This window comes from Myotis brandtii, unplaced genomic scaffold (genome assembly GCF_000412655.1).
Source record: "Myotis brandtii unplaced genomic scaffold, ASM41265v1 scaffold131, whole genome shotgun sequence".
Classification (NCBI taxonomy): Eukaryota; Metazoa; Chordata; class Mammalia; order Chiroptera; family Vespertilionidae; genus Myotis; species Myotis brandtii.
Window position 1 is genome coordinate 918,735 of NW_005354632.1, and position 6,387 is coordinate 925,121.

Sequence of the window (6,387 nt, forward strand, 5' to 3'; positions counted from 1 at the left end):
TGTGGTTGCGGGGGGGGGGGGGGGCAGGGTGGAAGGGTGGGTACATGGTGGATCTGGGGAACAGTGCTTAAAAACGGGTAAGATAACATTATCTCCTTTAAAAGCATTTTGGAAGAACGAAGGTCATGGCAAGGGGAATGGATAATAGAGCTTCCCGATGATGGCAATGGCCTTCCCACCCCTCTAGGCACAGAGCTCCTACTTTCCACTAGGAATGTGGCACCTCCCGCCAGGCCCCATGTGGCCCTCCCTGGGCCCTGCGTCCCGGAAGGGCACAGTGGAAGCTCAATGTCACACCCTTCTCTAAAGGGCCACTTGTGAAAATGAAGTTGGTTCTGTTCTGTTCTTTTTTTTTTCCCCTCCGTTCTAATTTAGGAAGTGGGAGGTCATGACAAGGGCAGGGGCTTGCCCACTGTGACACAGCTTAAAATGTGTCATTACTTCGTCCTGCGCTTCCTTCCCAGGGATTCCATCTTCTCCGCGAGTCACCACCCTGAGGTTGCTACTGTCTGATCGGGGCGGAGGGAAGGGGTGCCCAGGAGATGGGAAGCGGAGATTCCTGGCCAGAGGAGCCAAGGTTAAGACAGGTTGTAAGAAGGTTCACTCACTTAAAAACATAAATGGGACCCTTACAAGGAGGGAGGCATCCCCAAGACCTGCTGGAGACTCCTTCCTCCTCCCTGGCAATAAACAGTTGAAAGGGGGTGAGTGGGGGGCAGGGATGAGAGGCCCAGAGGACTAGCCTCTGCATGAGCTGAAGCTGCCACCCCAGCCTCCACACTGTCTCAACTACCAGCCTCCGCCGGGGCAAGGCTTCTGTGGCTCTCAACTGCGGGCATCACAGAGGCTCTGGCCTCCGCCCCCACCTGTCAGCACAGTGCCCAGGGGCAGCAGGGCGCTCAGAGTTCAGCCTTCCGAAACACCAGCTGAGAAAGTCTCAAGGGTTCTTGGAAGCTGAGCTGTCCACGCCCTTTGATAATGGCTTATAATGCATCCCCAAGTCATTCCAACTCTGCCTACGCCAGCTACAGGGCCTTGAACAGCCAGCCTCAGTTTCCTCATCCCTAAAATGGGAGCAACACTCGGTGTAACCACTAAAGAATCTAGAGAAGGCATCCTGATAAGGCTGATTAATCAAGGGGCTGCCATCAAATCTGAAACAAAACACCTGGGAACTGCAGTTTCCGAACCCCACAAATATTCCGGATGAGCCAGAGGGCGGGAGGAGTAACGGTCCCAAACGCAGCCCCTCCAAAGCTGACCAAGAGGGTCACAGAACCGGCACCTCTGAGTCCAATTTGGCAAATTCCGCCTTAGCAGGGAAGCTGGGGGATGGTGTTTGGCCCTGCTGGCGCCTAGAGGCAGTGGTGTGGGCTACATCCCTCCTTTATGTAACAGGTGGTGGTGGTGGTGGTGGTGGTGGTTGGGGGTTCCAATCGTCCTGGGATCTGATATTAACTAATCATCAAACACAATTGTCTATGTGCGCGTACTCTGCAAAGAGCTACAAAAGATTATTATAACTTGGTTTTCATTAACAAATACATTACTGCTATTCCTCACTTACTAGGAAAATTCCTTTTAAATCTTTAAAAAAACAACCACCTCATTGAGTATTTATTTCATCTCAATTAAAACTTAATATACAGATGACGTATTACAGAATTGTACACCTTAAACCTATAATTGTATTAGCCAATGTCACCCCAATAAATTCAACAGAAGAAAACAACTTACAGAACATATGAGAAATGATCATGCCCCGTTCGTTAGACCTCCAATTGCTCCCAAATGACTAAATCCGTAGTTAGTTTACGTATAAGGAATTTTCTAGCCAGGTACCCGAGGAATGCCCAGGTGGGGTTGGACCCGCACTGCCACACACTGCACCGAAGGGACGCTGCTCTCTGCAGAAGACCCGAGGGACACCCTGCCTCCACAGCCCTTCTCTCGCCGCTGGAGCAGGTCACAGAGGCCACACAGGCCACACAGTGCGTGCGTCCCTGGTGAGCCCAGCCCAGTACCTCCAACCCTGGGCTGCAGCCCACCAGCCAACAGCGGACAAAGGAAACAGCCGTGGCCTGCAGGTTCCCTCAGCTCCAAATCAAAGAGGCTTTGCCTGCCTCCCCAATCTGCCTGCATGTCCATTTCCTAAACCAGCCTGCCATAGCATATGTCATCCAGGATCAAAAAGAATCTCAAATTGCTGAAGTATCAATATACTTTAGATTTACTCCCTTTCTGAAAATGTGGTTTTTTTTGTTTCCATCTAAAAAAGCAAACCCTTTCTTTTCCGTGGGGCATTCTACCTCTACCTTAGGCACCTGGGCTGCAGTTCAAACCTCCTGCCTGCTCCCCCTCCCTCGGCTGCCCTCCGCACCCCTTTTCACTCTGCCAGACCACTCCTGGGCCAGGGCTACTCAACAGGAGTGTGGGTTTGAGAGAGAGCTGGCACCAGTGCTCCAAGTGGCCCGAATCCACTCCCAAGAAGCCCTGACCACTCACTCCTCACTGGTGCCCTGCAGGCGGGGCAGGAAGTGAATTAGCTGCCAGGCTCAAGAAGAGAAAAGGCAGCAAGGCCCTGGGGACATGTCATGTGAGCTGCAACAATGAAACAAGTATGGTGCCATGGAAGCATCCAGGGGATAAAAGAAAAACACAATGTAACGCCCTGCCCTCACCAAGATGACAGGCTGGACAGATACATCCAATGTCAAGACTCACAGGCCCGAGACCTGACATTCGGATGAGCGGGGCCCCCAGTACAAGTCCCGAAGACAAAGCATAGCGACCAAGGGCCAACGTTTCAGATCCCCAACAGAAAGCATCTCATACCTGTCACTAAACGGGGTTTGAATAAAATCGGACACAGAGATAATGAACGTTCAGATATAATTCATTGTCAAGTCACAAAGGAACTAAGGAATGAGGTCTATTGGCCAGAATTCCCTTGGCTCAGGATCCAAATGAAACCAGAGGAAAAACTGGCAGCTCTGTTCTCACTGACAGAATTTGCTCTTCCCAACACCAGTCACATAAATGTGGATTCCGCACAACAGATTTCAGCACAACTAATGAGGTGAGTCATATGCAAAGAACAGTCTCTCTCTGACTCCAGCCAAAGAACACATTTCCTCTCATCCACTCAATTCATGGCAACGTGAGAAAGTTCAAACCTGGCCTGGTTACTCTCCTTTTCCAAAAAATGTAGAAAGGAAGGACAGTTAAAAAAAAAAAAAAGACACAAAAAAACAGCCAGTGGGTTTTAAAATTCTCTTTGCTTCACATTGTGTGTCTTCTCAGCATAACCCAGGCCTGGACAGCTCTGGCAGGGACCAGGGCACATTCTGCCCAGTGCTTTGCTGCCCAGACGCAGCCACTCTGATTACTGTGCGCCCATCTGATCTGACACTCGCGTTTCTCCTGGGCCTGTTGGCTGGCACAGAGCCCTGGGCAGCGAGATGGAGGCACCGCAGCACCGTGTTCTCGCTCCCGCTCCCTCGCTCTCATCACAGGCAAGGGGGGGGGGGGGTGCTGAGAAGCCCATTTTATTTTGCAAGACTTTTTACAAAGACTTTTAAAAACGTCAAATCCTTTAAAGTGAAAGTAGGTGACAACGCTAAGATGCTATTACACAGGAGGCCAGCCATGTCGAATGACACCTCCACGGAGCTCTCCCTTGGGGAGTAATGGTACTCCCCATTCTTGTGGTTAATAGGTTTTTCAGGTGAAAGCAAAGCTGCCCTCTGGTTTTGAAAGAGCTGAAGACTAACACGAAAACCCACAGTTTATAACGAGCTGATCTCAGGGCCCATTGTAAGCCCCAACAGCAGCCCCAGCCCCACTTGCCCGCACTCAGCTGAACAGAGCAGAGCTGGCTTCTCTTGGGGCTCAGGGTGAGGGTCCCATCTAAGTAAGGGCTTCTTCCTTAAACCGTTTGTTTTTAAACGAATGAAACTAATTTTACTCACTTTTCCATACAACAATCCTTCGGAAATTTCAAAGCCTCTTTTTCTTTTCTTTCTTCCTTAAGTTGGGACATTCTGAACACCGCAACGGGATTTGAGCAGAACCTCACTTACCTGTCCATGTGTTGCTAACCATCATCAGAAACAAGGACTTGGAAGGGGGTTCTGGGACGGAGCATGGATACATACCAAGTCTACTGTGCTTTTTACAATGCTGAACCCCCTTTTTATTTTTAAAGTTAATTTAGGAATAACACTTCCAGGGGTCTGCATATGTTAAGTTTTAGCCCTCGTCTGGATAAACATCTTACTGGATTTTTTTTACACCCCCCCCCCTTTTTTTTTGATTGTCAGGTTTAGCCTACTCTCAATCAGATTCTCAGATTCATGAGGCAGACCTCCCCCTTTCTACCCTCCCACCCCAAGGTGAGTCACTGGCCTGTTACAAACTTACTGGCAGAGAACACTACAAATTAAACATTAAGTTGCCCAAAGAGGATACACCCTCAGAACAGGGTACAGAAAGAGCACAGAGCAGGGAGCTGTCACACTCGCCAAACACTTCACGGGCAAAGGGTGTGATGCAACCCGACCCCTTCTCTGCCCCCAGCGCTAGTCCCTCCTGTCCAAGGGCGGCACTTGTGGCTGGCCAGGCCTGGGCACCTGTGCACGTCGAGGGCTTTGTCTGACAGTTTTCGGTCTAAAGTACTAGCTTGATAGCAGCCAGAGGAGATTTAGTCACACTTTCCAGTTGAGCTCCAAAAGGGCAGCTGATAATGCTACCGTAGGACCAGGATTTCTGCTGACATGGGTATCCCCTGGGCAACCTTCACCTGAACCTTTTCCCCTTTAAATCACTGCTCCCCGGCTAGGATTCCTTTTCTAGGTAAACAAGTTAATATTCAAACAATGGAGGGCTGCCGTGAAGGGCCACCAAGGGCCTGGTGGTGTACCCCCCCCCCACAACCAACCTTTCGTACCCCCCAACCAACCTTTCATAAACTTGAGAAGAGAGTTTCTGTGTACCTTTTGGCTAAACAGTTGTGGGTGGCAGGCCTAGCTGCAGATTTAAGCCAAGTCACTGGCAAAAACACCCACTATGAAAAAAAGGACACAATCCTATTTCACCCAGGAATGATTCAGCTGTTCTTTGGCTTTCCTATCAAAAGCTTAGGAATCTGAATTTTAAGGAGAAATAAAAGCACCTGAAATGCCATCAAAACCTAGGCTCCCACCGGTGGTGGGAAGAGGAGGGGAAGACATTAACAATGACCTTAAAAATTAGCTGCCAGCACCGGGCTTCCTGGTTAACCAATTATCAGCAGGGCTTTAGTCACCACTCCACCCACATTTTAATCCTCATGTGGAAAAATCCTAACATTTCAGCATAAAATATCCTTCTGAACATTTGGACTATCAGTCAGTCAGTCACTGGGGACAACAAGGGTAACTTTATCCAAGGAAAATCCGCACCAACACACACACGCCCTTTAATGTTCAAATGACGAGACTAAAATACTAAATACAGCCCAGAAAATAAGCAGATCATCTTGTGTTAACCAGTTGTAATTCAATTGCGTGTTTGCTAGCCACTAGACATTTTATTAGGATCCATAAGGCATCCCGATCGACCCTCTACAATCCAGGTGTATTGCCGTCTCTACCACTACTGTGCATGCGTGTGGTTATGAAAGAGGCACAGATCTATCACACATCTTCTCTGGTCCATTCAATATCACAAACACCCCGGTTTCGTTTGAAGAATGACTGCAGGGTTCTGCATATGAGGCAATGTTAAGAAGCGAGTGTATGTTCAGGCTGGGAAGGCCGCAGGCTGTTCTCGAATTAGGGACATCTGTTGTGCCACTAATGAACCATTTGACCTTGAGCAAGTCATTTCACCTTCCTAGGCCTCGGGTACATATCTATGACCTCTAACCCTCACAAATCAGTTATATCTGGCTCAGGAAATTAACCTTTTTTTTTTTTTTTTTTTAATTTGAGCGGTTTAAGAGATAGCGGAATGAGCTTTCAAGAACGACTTAGGGTTTGATGGTTGGTACAAACACAGGCCACTAACCCAGTTTCCACCGTGAGGAATAACAGGCTCTTGGCCTTCAGCTACTTGCCCTGGGCCAGCCCTCCACCTTTTGTGCTTTTAAAAGATACAAGTTGTGCGTTCCCACATCTCCCTACCGGGTCAGCCAAGCTGTCCCCATCACCTCCTTCATAACCCACGGAGACAGGATGCCACCCCCATCCTCCCCCCTCACTCACTGCACACGGAGGAGCCCTAAGGACCTTCACAGACCTACTAAACGCAGATACCGGGCAAGCCCCGAGATAAGGGGGCAGGTTCTCTCCCAGCAGTATCGCCATGACCTAGTCATTTTATCCCATGAATTGATACTATGGGGGG